We start from the raw sequence: 14,806 nt of genomic DNA on the forward strand, positions 1-14,806 counted from the left end.
CTGCTCTCTGGGATATGAGAAAATGGAAACACAGAATGCGGAGTCGGGATGTGGCAAATCTTGTTCATGAAAAGGAATCGGGAATCGAGCGGAACTCTGACCGTCCGTACTAAGTAAAAAGCTATTTTTTTATGTTGACCGGTCAGTGGCTTAGTTGGCATGGTTCCGGACCATGCGTGGTGAGTTCGATTCCTCGGCTGGCTGAGTCATCGATCAACCAACAAACAACACTTTCCGCTTATTGTGATGGTAGTAGGAGACTTTAAAAAATTGTCAGGTTATTCGTTACCCGGGAATACTTATCTTTAAAATAATAATGTAGTTATATTTAATTGTTTTGAGCGCGCTTCCTCAGCGGTGATCCTACCACGTCAGCGAGGGGCCATCTTTTTAAAATTACCCACACGTCGCTGTTTTATCTCTCTTTCCTTTTGAGCGCTTACTTACATTGCAGAGTTAAGCTTAGCGCGGACAATCGCCATATTGCCTACAATGATTATGAATTCACCTGGCTCAGCTGTTTTTCTGTTGCCAGTTGCCACCTCGGGGGCCGAGGAGGATCCGTAGGAGGGAGACAATATTTGGCTGTTCCATTTCGCTCGCCGAGAATAGTTTGGCGCACCGAGCTACAAACACTTCAGCGTGTACGGTGTGTACAGTGTACAGTAGACAGAGTAGACACTATACCCACTAGACTGGTGTATCCACGGACGTGATGAGCACGATAGGTCATTGATTCCCATCAGCGTAGATAGTACTCCACGCCGCGCTCTAGGTGTAACGGCCTTTTATCGGCCTGATAATATCGATTGTTACTCCTCCGTGGGAGGTGCGAATGTAACGTCCTTTTTCAGACAAAACTAATACCCAGATTCGGAATTCTACATAATATGCTTAATAGAGTCCTAATCAATGGCGCGTTTTGTGTTCCTTATTCATTACGTTGCATTAAGTATTCAATACATTCTTCAGTCGAGAAGAAATAAATGCGACTTTGACCGCGGGACAAAGATGTACAGTTATTTTATAACAGGTTGTTAAATGTCTATTAAATCTGTAAAGAGGGGTCTGTGGTATAATACCTTTTTTTAATATTCCCGTCCCTCGTGACTATAAAGATTTTGAATGTATAATTTTATCGTGATTTCATCGAAATAGAAATGTTAGTTGAAAATACAATTCGTAAATGGTTTTTGTTTTTAACATTTCAAGTTTTATAGCAATCTTATCTAAGTAAATATTTTGATAATTTTATAGGATGTGGTCTGAGAAATTTGAAAAGGCATCAATAATAATTAATCCTTACTTGCGCCGTGCTGGGGTGAGACAACATGCCAGCGAAAAATGCGCCACGTAATAAAATCCGCGAAAATTTCGCGATGTGTGGCATATTTTAGTCCGGGTCCGTCGGCTGCAAACGACCCAACCCGGCAGCAATACAGCAGTCATGAAAAGGGGAAAACCACCGGCATCCGACCACCAACACCCTTTTTAAGGAAACTTAGCTGAGATGACGATAATTCTTAGCTGGGACTGAGAAGACAATTATTATACGAAAACTGTTCAAAAACCAACTTAACCATTTAAAAATATAATTTGTCTTTTTGTGGTCTGGTAGAGACAACCTTTATGAGAAGTTATCGCTATTTGTCGGTGAGGATTCATATTGTCTGCTGAAAGAAATACAAATTCAAAACCCGTACAATGTATTTCTCTGGCACGAAACGGCGCGCCGAATATTCAATTTTAATACCTTGCCCACCGAGCCAATAAAAAGACATACCACACTTGCAACAGACATGCAGACCCTACCCCAAGCCACATCAAAAAAAGTGCTGCTTCAAAGAAGTACTAATTGGCAAAAGTAAAAATTAACAAAAGTCCTACCAAGTAAACCGCAGTCCTTAAAAGTCTGGCGTCTGTGGGCTCATTAGTATCATGCTGATTTTACAACTCATTTCTGTTAAATCACTGGCGTAAATTTTTCCTTTTCCTAAAATGCACATTAAATCGCAAAGTATCTTTAAAACATGAATTAAATAACCCATCGATTACCACAGCTTGAAGACATATAATGAGCTTAATAAGAATCATGTAAAGCTTAAAGCAAACAAAAATAAAACTTCATAAATAATGCATTATTATGCTTTTAGTAAATTTCTAGTAGACATACTGAATTTTGCTAAGTTAGATGACAATAGGTTACTACCCTGGAGGCCTTCATCAAAACTAGTACCTATCCAATGAACAACAAGCAACGGACAGCATTAGATTATGAGGCCCCGAAAACCACCGACGATTTTTTTACCAATAATAATGATTATTGGGTTGTGTCTAATTTCTTTATTTTGTAGATAAAAATTGTCTTCATACCTCAGAAGTTAAATTATCTGTCCTGAATTAGTAGGAATTTAGGAATATTACATGATACAAAAGTCGTACTAAATACTCGTAGGAATAAAGAGAGCGTGAATATAAAACCTATCAAATATTTGAAACATTCTTAAACATTATCGTCGATTATTGACTGTTTGGTTGGTTAATCAACTTGACTGATCTTAATTTGTACCTTATCGCATTTTTTAGCCAATTACATTACAGAATTAGCAAATAAACGAAAACTTTCATATCAGAAATTTCCTAAACTGCGAGCAGATAACGATTCTGATAAAAATTGCCGCATGCATATTATGTATTAGGTACTAGAAGATTAACTGAAGATAACTAACTGCTGAAATCTTCAGATAAGTGGTTATTTATAAACTGCTTTTCAGTAGACACAAACCATTTTAACTAACCATCACGCTATTTCCCCCTAGGGTTAGGCAGAGAGGATTGACCGCTAAACAATTCGACACATACTCATCGCTTCTAATGGCCAAACTAAATACATACTAGTATTTGGTTCACTTGATCGTGTCACGTCTTCCTCGGCAGTTCCCGACTTCTTCTCATTCACGTTCGCATCATATATTCTCATTACACTCCTTTCTTCGTTCTATACCGAGAAAAATGAGTATTGATAATTTATTTGAAAATCCTTCAAAGTATTAGTTATCCTGTTTCGTTTCCCTATAAACTTTTAGTAATTTTTTGATAATATCGGAACACGTGTTCATTCACTTGCGTTTGTATTAATTATATATACTATAATCACAATAAAATGTTATTATTTTTATGAACACGTGTTCCGACATTGTCACAATAGATTGGTATTTTGCTAAAAGTTTACCAGGAAATCTATTCGTTAAGGGCCTGCAATTCAGTTTTTAACCGGATTACGAATAATTTGAAGAAATTCTTAATAAAGTAGCAAAAAAAATTATCACATAACTTTTCTCCGTGTAGGTCCAACCTTGAATTATTTTGCGAATATCCACATTTTTTAATATTTCATTCATATTGCATTCACTTTTTTCATCTTTCCTCTGCCAGTTCTATGCCCCACTGTCATATATCAGGGTTGTTATCAGCAATCCATTGTGGACTGCTAGCATCGCTTCACTGGACAAAGTTTTGTCAGCGCCAACCTTTTTCAGTTTTTGTTTAATTATATATAAGTTCAGAACTTTTAAGCCTTCGGAATGACGCCAACACAAATTTTTGCGAATGAGAAATATTATTGAAAAAAGTGCAATGTTGGAAAAAATACAATTTATCCAGCCAATGTAGTATTTCACTGGTATATTTCAAGTAATCGCATTAAAAAATAATTATAAATATATTCGGCAAAAGGTAGGGCCTTAAACGAAGTATGATTTCATCATACTGTAATTCTTCAAGACCTCCTACTCGTTCTACCTATTTTTATAGCATTTATGTAGGAAGATTCCACTCGCCACTTGCAAGGTAAAGCGTAGACGTTAGGAATGAATGATTCTTCAGTTCTTCCAGAAATTTTAAAGTCAATAAGAACCATGTGAATTTCGGAAATTTAACAAAAGAAATTTTTGATTGAGTAACTCATTGTGATATATTTCCACTTGTGCAAACAACCAAATATTTTAGGTCATTTTCACAGACTATCGTTTTGGTTACGCATTTAGTGATAGCGGGTGTCGGGTGTCAGAAACAGTGTTATATTCTGATAATGCTAATTAAAGCTATACTCGGGAAGTAACGGAATCTGATGCAGAAACTGATGAAGTCAATAATACCACGTTTTAGATTCAATGACAGACTTCCAGGAAGTGGAAGTTGCCTTTGTTCTGTAACTGTTCTGTTTCATCTTACCGGCACCTTCTCAAATACTAAACAAAGATCCGATCGCAGACCTGGCTAGTATAAACATCGATAATGCTCATATGATATCATACCTATCTTGTAATCATTATTTAATAAGCTGGATTGAATCGTGGAAAAAAACTAGCCCAAAGCCTATAAAATGTGCCCTCGCTGTTATTTACACCTTATAAAACAATTTAAAAATTAGACAATCAAGTAGTATTCTTGGCTTGAAACCGAATTATAAAAAAACGACCGAAATCATTATAAACGAAACAACCATGAAAATTCGCGCAGTTGATTGAAAGTAACATCAACGAGTAGAAAAGCGCCAAGCCTGCTCAAGAACTAAAAACTTACTCAACGTTCACACTGTCCCTTTTTAAACAGGAGTGTCACTTCTTTGCTATTTTGTTAGCTGAAAATACGTAGATATGACATTTACAATTTTTAAATTTTTTTTAAAGACTTTGAAGGCAATAAATAAAAATGTAAAATCAATTGCATTTGGGTTTTTTTGTATTGAATATTTAGTTTAGACCTTTTGGTGAGGTGGTCGTATTCTGTTTGTATTTTAGGTAGTTTTGAACGCCGCATGGCCGCTTCGCCGGCTGTGTGGACACCCAACGCCGCCTCACATGCGCTCCGAGTATTTTTAAAATCAGCTGATTTTGACACAAATACAGCTGTGCCGGCAGATAAAATAGTTCGGCCCACTCGCTCTATCGATGGCTCTGCGATATCCTCTCTCGCTCTCTGCGCTCCCGATAAAATAACGAGGTATCTATCGTCTTAGACGGCGCTTAATTATTTATACACCATTATCTGCCTACATTGTATTTATTACATTGTCAGTATAATCTAGTATTATTATTAAAAGAAAGTTCACAACGGACGAAATTAATTTAAAAAAGTAGATTTAATGCCCTGCTTCGCCTATAAATGTGATATTCTTTCTCTAAAAAAATTCGTCACTCATTTTTCTATTTGAGATTTTTTTTTCGGTAGCTATATCGATATTTTAAAGCTTCGTTAAATATCGTTTTAAAATAGTTGCAACAAACTAGAAATTCTAACCAAAAAACGCTGTGTAATTTTCACGACAGAGCTCATTATAACAAATATATTTCTTTTTTTAATACGTTTGCTTTTTGTATTTTAGATAAATAACCAATTATTGTTACATGATCTCTGTGCCGGAATTCCAGGATATATGTATTTTTCTACCTCCACCGACGTCGGATATTAAATAATAACAAGAATAGATAATATTGGCAATTTAGCGAGTTTGGGAGCGCGAGGTGTGACGTCACAGCAAAATTTTTGGGGGACCAACGGGTGGACGTACCTGAGTTTTTTTTTGTATTGGAAATAAAACATAAAGTCTAACCGCCGATAACTCCGTTATAACCTCTCGCTCTATCTCATAAAAGACGCATGCAATAGAAAGATTACGGCAGTACCATAATATTCTTCAAATTTATTAAATTCCCAACTAAAACCACAAACAATAATATTATTACTACATTTTAATGATTTTTTATAGAACCGTTTTTGTGAAAAATCACCTCAATTACAGACTAGACTTTAGGTGCGTTATTACGTACCTAACACAGTTTTGTTGAACAAAATTATACTGGCATAATGTAGATATGCTTTGTAGGTACTAGGAAAATATAAAATAATAGGTACATGTTTTCACAAAAATGTTGAACATTATTCCTGTTTCATTAATTTGATCAAATTAATACCTACATAAGCACAGTTATAAAGGAGTCAGTGATAATGATTACTGTATCGATGTGTTACATCATTGATAAGGACAAATATTGAAACATTTTCTGTGATAAAAATTAATCGTAAAGTTGACTGAAATTGAAAGAAAAAATCTTCAAACAGCAGTTTGCACAGATGTAAAAAGGCCAGTTATTAATAAACTGGGTACAGACGACAGTTTTGGCGTTACTTAAAAAAAACTACGCACTGTTCCCATTTTTTGTCTAGTTTGTACAGTTCGTAGAAAGTTGACATTAAATCACTAATTCCTATTTTATTGTGAGTTCTTTTTTTAAAAACTAACTTAAAATTTTTTTATTTGAGTCTTAGTTTATATTATTGTCTTGGAAGGAAAGGTCAGTTCTTTTTTTAAATGTTTCGGAAAAGCCTAAAATCTAGTTTATTTGACGTCAAACTACATAGATACCAGATTAGGCAGGTACTTTGTTCTCAGATAAAATAGTTATTTTTAAAAAGTTTTATAAAATCATTGTCTAGACAAGTACCTACGACACGCCTAAATATAAGCGAGTTCTTTTTTTAAAAGTTGAGGAAAACAACATTGCTTTTTAAAGTCGTAGTCTTGGAGGAAATATTTATGTCATATATATTGTACTAGATTACGTAGGTAGATAATAAACGCCTAAAAAAGTGTACATTACAGTACATAATCAGTTTTTTTTTGTTTCGTTTTATTGCTGTCCAAAACGTGCTCCGTTTCATGACGTTTGAACATTGACTCTGAATGTAGGTATAAGTAGAAACTTGAGTTAACCAATTTACATAGGTACTTAAACTGGTGGCGCCCAGCTTATGCCTCATAATATTATTATTGTACCAAGACCGACACAGACAGCGTACGACATAATAGTATACGTATACAATTTCACCAATGTCGACTTAATTTCGCCTGTATTTTCTTTAAAAATGTAAAAACAGTCTTGCCTGGACATCCGAAACTCATTTACGAAACGGTTTTGCCCTACACAGTGCCATATAACAATGGACAATGTTCTTGACCGTGAATCTATCAGACAGTCAGTAAAACCGTTGTTCGATTTAATTATGTACATCGACCAATTGAACGACAACAAAAAACATGTCGACGTTTTGGTAAGTAGTAAAAAAGGTTTCCTCTCATTAAACAAACGTCTTCTCTTTGAACAACTATTAACGACACAAAACATGTTTTTGAAGACAATAATTTTAATAATATTATGTACCATTACATGGAGATTTTCAACCAGAATACCGCATAGGAGAAGAGAAATTGGGGGAGTACCTGGCTATTCAGATCTGGTCACCAAACATGTCCAAAGCCATTTCAAGCAACTTTTCAATTCTGAATGGTGGTTTTACACCAGGGCGACACCGAGAGTATCTTCCACTCTCAAACGTGCCACAAGTGAATTTTATATTATTTTTAATTAATTATTTGTGAAATAACGCAAATTCATCAATAAAATTTACTTGCGCACGCCAGGATATTCCCTTCGACCACGGAGGCCGTCAAATCAAATTTGATACAGTATTCAATAGCTGTGCATTCAGTTATTTTCACGTACCAGTTACATGTAATATATGATACTAGAGAAAACCAACACAATATACAAAATTGAATATTCATAAATTTTTCTTTCGCTCGATTTCTAAACGTACCTACCTACCATCATATATTCTATCGAAGATAAAAAATGCATTAAAACTTCTGATGTAATAGTAAAAATAACTCGTGTGAGTACGTACATAATAAGTGCATACAAAAAAACACAATCAAAAAGTTCAATAGGGCGACGATAAATATTAATATTAACTTTCACAAAAGATAAACTATGTACCTTCTCGCTTCCTATTTATCTGAAAGTACAGAGTTTCTCACTACCTATGGAGATAGATGTATTGTGTGCCCAGTTCTAGAAGATAAATAATAGTTTCATTGTCTGCTACAGTTCGCTGAACTTGGTGCCAAGAATTTTAGCAAAATTAGTATTTAGAGGATTAAAGCATTCCTTAGTCATTTCTTTTTTTACTGCAGCCGATATTACATTGGTCAGTAACTCTAGTCTAGAACAACCGGATTACTGTCAGTACTATTCATACAAATGCGGTGAACATCAGCAGGTAGAACTGATGACTTTTGAGACAGGACAAAAGGTATGAAGGATCATGCCGGAATGCTATACACTGGAATTAGCTATTTTTCAAGTCATTGCTGCACGTAGGTTCGGAAAGCATATTTAGCTGGTCAAAAATAAAAATTGCGAAAATATTGTGATTTTTTTAAACTTGTTCGGTTATTCGATACAAAATAAAGTTTCGAATTGATAATTGGTATTACTTCAGAATTATTGCATCGCTGTGAGCATAAAGTTTCTAGTTGTTGCCTTTCATGTTAATTAAAGTCTCAAACGTATAGAAATCTATTTTTTTAATCAAGAACATGCTATAAATTCTTATATCCATAGAAAAAACGGTTAAAAAATAAATCAAGCCAATACGTGAGCCGTTATATCATATATATGTATATAGTTTTTCACTACCTTATATATACATAAATGCAATCAACGTAGACGAAATAGCGTGTTTGCTGTGTTGCCATTTCTGGTTACGTCTTATTTTATTCGAATATCTGAGATATCTGACTATCCTTCTATCAAAATATCTGATCTAATGATTTTAATTTTATTTGTTTTTTGGCCACCCAGTGCTGCTATTCGGACTCTGTGCCTGACGACTACAGAAGACGCTAGACACTATCTGCTATTATGTGTTGGCTCAAATAGCGGAAACACGTCGATTCTTTGTACTAAAACGTCTATTCCTGAACACACCAAAGTTCCCACTCTGCAGTACTAATTTTCCTCGTACTATGAACTCATTTGGTATTCTCCTCGCGGCCTCTTCTTCTCTAACTCCCATTGTGAGACATGCGACATCTTTAGTCATCTTAATTTCAGACAAATACCATCTTTACAAGTAACAAATATACCTAATATTGAATATCATGAAAAATCTATGTTTCTGTAGTTATTTGAACAGTTGTGCAACTGCGCACTTAGAATAATGATGGAATATTAACAATGTTAGCTAAATTATAATAATTTGTGTTGCTCCGATTTAGCTGGCGCTAACCGGAAAGCTGTTACAGTTTACAACAAAACTTAATTAGTGAAAGCCCTGAGGTTTTGAAACATAAAATTACTGTCACAGATGACATCGCCCTGGTGAAAGGTCACTATTCAGAATCGAAGCCGTATTTAATTACATAACTATTAATTTATTCATATTCACATTCCGTATTTACGAGCGCAAATAAATGTCCATCTTAATATTTTAAAGCGTAGCTTACGAACGCTGTTTTTTTTGTAAAATAATTACTTACGTTCTGTTTACCCTACACATGTGCTCAAATATAAGGTTACCTACTATGTCGCAAATAAAGTTACATAAGATCAGCACTACAATAAATGTTTTAATCCTTGAAATATTGCATGAGTTTTTAGATTGAGTCGGCTTGCATTATCAATAGTTATTATAATTGTATAATAAAATGTCGCCGGCTTTTGAAGGGACAAATAGAGATAAACAGTGCGACGGGCGGCCATACAAGTGTCAGGTTAGAGGCTGGGTATCTTATCAGCTGCGAGGTGTCGGATGGGTTCCGTGGGAACACCGGACGCAAATATGCGGCCGTGGGCAGCGAAATAGTAATAGATAAATTAATCACATTATGAACACAATAAGCGAATATCATCATTACAAATATATAAAAAATCATTTACTGATTTACGAAACAAACAGCTTGTACATATAATAAAAAGATAAATATAGGTACATATTAAAATAATTGAAAGATCGAAAAAAATTAGGAATATAGGAAAGGGATAGGAGATTTTCCCGAGTCGTTCCACAGTCGCATATTACTTTACGATCGTACGTGTTACTTCTATTGGATATTTCTGAAGTTTATTGAGAAAAATGAATATATTGTGAAATTTTGTATTATTACGTAGAAATGGGGATTTTCTACATGCGGATAAATGAAATAAATCGGTTTGTCTTATTGATCTTGACGGAATATGATTTTTTATTGAATTAACGGTGACCGGATAAATCATCACAATGATAATTCATCACATCTTTAAAAAGTTATATAAAGTCATGGAAAGTGATGAAACAAAAACGTTATTAACTGGGTTAAGTAGGTTAGGTTAGGTTAAGTTAGGTTAAAAAAAAATTTCATCGTTTCTAATGACTTTATATCACTTTTTAAAAGTGTGTTGAATTTTCACTTTGTTGAGTTATCATGGAACCGAATTAACAGATCTACCAGCTTTATGTGCGCCACAAAAATATTTCACATGATGTGTATAGATTTTGTACGTTTTCACAATTATAATTTATTATATTATCATTATATACCATTGCAATAGATTTTTAAGATCCTCTACACTACTCTAGTAATGCAAAATCATGTGTTTTCAGTTTGAAAATTTGGTCGCCTGGAAATGTTTCAGATGCTTTAATTAAATACTGCGAGTAGAATACATCTTGGCCGTTGAAATAATCAAGTATTTTTTAGATAAGTCTTTTTATAAGCCCAGAAAAAAATAATGTATAAGGCTTTGTAAACTTGAAAACTGCTTTAAAGTTCAAAATCTCCTACTTACGAACCCATTTTCGGTTATGATTTTATTGTACAATGTGGCAGATTATGTTATTTATAAAATGATCGGAAAAAATTAAATATCTATCCCTGAACATCCACAAAATAAAATAAAATGCACTTTTTGGCCATGTTTTTTTCTTGCATAAATCAAAACAGGCGGATAGTGTTAAGCGGGAATTTAAACCTTATCGCCATCTACGTAAGGGGTGTTATTGATAGCGGCTCGATTTAAAATATTACACGACGTATGGCATCGCCTTAAACCTAAAATAATATAATATATAACGATACTATAGTTTCCTTCTACAAAGTAACAGTTTTTTAATTCAATAAAACATGGGCACTTATAAACACGAATGGGCACGAATAAAGTCATACTTTCCGTAAAACCGGGACTAAGGTGGGCCAAGCGCTTTTAGGCTCGGGCGTCTACGAATACGCGCCGGTCGACCATATGTTTTGTTGCGGACTCTAGCGGCGTTGGCGTGAACTACTTTGACAGATATCAGCTGATGGGGCCGGCTGTGGAGGAGCGCCATCACTATGTCAGTGTCTCGCCAAATGTCGGGCGGGAAGGTTGTCTGGTTGGTCTGCGTCACTCTCCATGAAAAATGTTTCAGCACACATTTTTCAGGATTCCTGAAAGCAATTATTTAATGTTATGTTTTTTTTTGTAAATAGTTCAGAATTCTGCAAATCTTTGCACATTTTATTATAGGTCAAAAAAATATTTGGTACGAGAACCGGATTTTCATCTGGGTGGCATTCTGTCTTTAGGAGCATAAATAACGCGTTGTATTAAATTACCGAATCAATTAGAACTTATCGTTACCGTTGGGAGGTCCGCTGTTACTTCCCTTTCTCTTACATTCGTCATTTATGAGAACGATAGAGAGGTTTAAACTGAACCATTACAAATAAACCTCAACTACTGCGATATTATTATTATATCAGATAAAATATAAAGTTAATTTTAAAACAAAGGTACTTCTAATCTTACACAATCTATTCCGGATTTAGTGGTTTTATAAAGGAGCTGAATAAATATTTAACTATTTTTCATCGCTACGCCTCAAAATAACTAATTCATAGAACTTATAATTTACCTATGCTTAATATCGTCAAATTTCTTTATTGACTTACATATTATGGAAAAAAATCACAAATTGGTGGACATAAATTTATTATTATCTTCCTTAATTATTTACCTGGACGGTTTACGCGGAGATTTGTTTTTTTATTACTGGTTTGTGTACAAAAATAAAACTTTTTTTCCATGGCACAAGGTTCGAAACATTTTTTTTGTTTTTATATCTTATTGGTTAGGATTTGTTGTTTGGCTGGAAATAAATTACATTATATCAGACTTGTAATTATTCTGCGCAATTTCTTTTGCATAGTAGTATCTTTCTACTAATGACTCTGAGAAAAGTATGTAGGTAGGTACCCCGACACCAAGAAATTGGCTCAGCGTTTTGTGTTAAGATTTTCTGTCATTATATCTAATTTTAGCTTGCCATATCAATTCCATTATGAGTTTAGAAAAATTATTTTATTTTTTCACTTGTTCAAAGAAAAAAAAAATTTTTTTTTTGAGAAACTCGAGTGAAATCGAACGAATGTGTGTTTTTATATAGATGACACATAAGCATATTCCATTAGGATTTTTTTAAATCTGCTTTTATAATACATATTTTTTATGAGAGCAGTCAATAATAAGATTTAAAAACAAATTGTTTATGAAAGCAGACATCATGATATGATTTAAAAAACATATTTTTTATAAAAGCAAACATCATGATATGATTTAAAAACATATTGTTTAACCGAGCAGATATCATGATATGATTTAAAAACATACTGTTTATGCGAGCAGACATCATGACATGATAAAAAAATCAGTATGTACCTTAGTTGTTTTTTCATCATCTAGATCTGTGATAACGTGAGGCAGTGAAAAACGGATCCGCGAAGTTCTCTGTAGATTTATTGCCTCGCAGTTGAGGGCGCGGTGGTCACGAAATATTCTCACATGTAAACCCAATCTGGTCCCCACCGAGACAGCCTCGCAACGCAAGAGTCCATCAAAATCTTCAAAAGGTTGAAACATATTCTTAACCAAATCATAGTTAAGTAATAACGAAACAGACTTTTTGTGAGGTTGGTAGGGCTGAATGGGATATTTTGGTGTTTGGGGATGGGAGGACTGCGTGCCCTCCAAAACGGATGCAAAACGAGTGGCAAACAATGGACCGATTCATATCGGCCGCCATATAATTGCTGGCGAGTTCTGCAACCCCTCTGCTCTCCTGCGACCCGTGGGACATTGCTGGACCACCAGCCTCTTGGAAACAATCCAAATTCCTCGACAAAACTTCAACCGTCGGTCGCAAGCAATTACCGACATCATGGGAAGCAACAATAAGTTTGAACGAATCATTATTTACCTTGCCGTCAATATAATCGTAAAGAGTTCAGAGACATTGAAGGGAGATATGACATGATCAATGATTATTATTGCATCAAAAAGTGAATTTAGATGAAGGAAGTGCCGAGTTATGTCATGTTCCAGACGGGAAATTAGATTATTTATTGAAACCGCTTTCTATGTAATCTGCAACGGACTTTTAGCTCGCAAGTGTTTGCGTATGAGATCACTGCTTAAATAGGAAACATTATTTGTCCGTTAACTTTGTCTCATCTGCCGTACAATAATATAACTATAAGATGTATATAATGTATTGTTTCTTTTGGATGCCGACATTATCCTGTTGATGACTTGATGCGTTTTCAGCATCATAATATTAGATTCACAGAATTCATCAGTGAGATCGATTTCCAAACAAAGAAACCAGTTTCTCTTCCAATTCTGAATTTAGGCGTGCATAATGTTTTTACATAAATACACATATTTGGTTTGTGTCGTGGTCCATTGTGAATTGTGAGGCGGAGACGGAGTTTATGCTCATAATAAGAGAATGAGAAAAATGCAGTTCCAGCGGGGCCGTCTCTTGTCGCACAGATCTGTCCTTTGTGATAAGACTGGAGCGGAGTTCCGCCCGCCAAACGAGCTCTCTCCACAGACTTTATTACATCTGCTGACTGTCGATCCATTCACTCCCGAGAACCTCTGACCTTCCGTGGAGACATGCAGTCACCAGCATCAAGCACCACTCACCAGAAACCACCAGCCGTGACGCATGTGGGCGCCATGCACCCAACCGTACGTCTCGCTCTGGCGAGCGAAGTTTTGCACACGCCTGCACTTACTGCCTTGGCAAGCTTAATATATTTGTGTTATGCTGTACTAAACAATCACCCATCAATAGAATCATTGGTTATTTCAGTGTTCTTGCCATGATCAGCAACCGGACATTTGGCAAATTAGTCGCTTTTAAGATATTGCCCGATGCTGATGATGTCACGAGGCAGTCTCCCAGTCGCAGCCGGTTCCCAGAGAACAGTTGCTCCAGTAATTCCGTCTCCTCTCGACATCCTGTTCGAGGCAACGCCATTGTTATTTATTCGCTAACGAGATTAAACGAAATTGCGTTCCTCTAAAGTGAAATGACCCCTTAACAAGATGTTCCGAGAAGGATTTTAATATTACGGTCGGCCGACGTGTATTCCAGAGAGATGGTGATTGCGGCTCGCGTTCTTCTTCAGCCGGCGGCGTTACGCCACACACCTCGTGGGCTTGATATCCCTTGGAATATCAGCTCGACTATCTTGGAGCCATATAATTCTGCATTCCTTTACTGGCACACTAAGGAAACCAACTATCCTAAACCCTTCAAGATCGGCCGAAAGTCTCAGTGTCAAACTTCCATCGATCGCATTTATTCAATCGACTTTATGAATATGCAATACCATAAAGCTCATGCAGTTATTCAAATGGCTTTATCAAATGGCCCATCCGAATGATGCAAATCTGAGTTCTCGAAAATTCCTCCGACGAGCCATTACCTCCCCCCCCCCCCTGCAGCCCTGCAGTGCCCGGGGCGGCGGCACCTAACAGAGATGCCGAGATAGCCCCGGCAACATAACGACCTCTCCGCGAGATGGTCCCGACCTGCCAAGTAATTACCTCCTAATTTTCTCAACGGCTTTTGAGAAACGACGGCGAAAATTTTACAA

The 14,806-nt window shown here is 35.7% G+C and overlaps 2 protein-coding genes across 2 annotated transcripts in view; one reads left to right on the forward strand and one right to left on the reverse strand.

Annotated features, from left to right (window-relative positions):
- LOC149423502 (fatty acid hydroxylase domain-containing protein 2-like) overlaps positions 1-14,806 on the reverse strand; it is a 589,487-nt gene that overhangs the window by 426,310 nt on the left and 148,371 nt on the right. The gene's annotated exons all lie outside the window — the stretch shown is intronic.
- The window catches only part of LOC149423506 (G1/S-specific cyclin-D2-like), a 60,015-nt gene that overhangs the window by 1,734 nt on the left and 43,475 nt on the right, over positions 1-14,806 (forward strand). The gene's annotated exons all lie outside the window — the stretch shown is intronic.

The sequence above is a fragment of the Hesperophylax consimilis genome, chromosome 5 (assembly GCF_061612785.1).
Source record: "Hesperophylax consimilis isolate HC1 chromosome 5, BYU_Hcon_1.0, whole genome shotgun sequence".
In the NCBI taxonomy this organism is placed as follows: domain Eukaryota; kingdom Metazoa; phylum Arthropoda; class Insecta; order Trichoptera; family Limnephilidae; genus Hesperophylax; species Hesperophylax consimilis.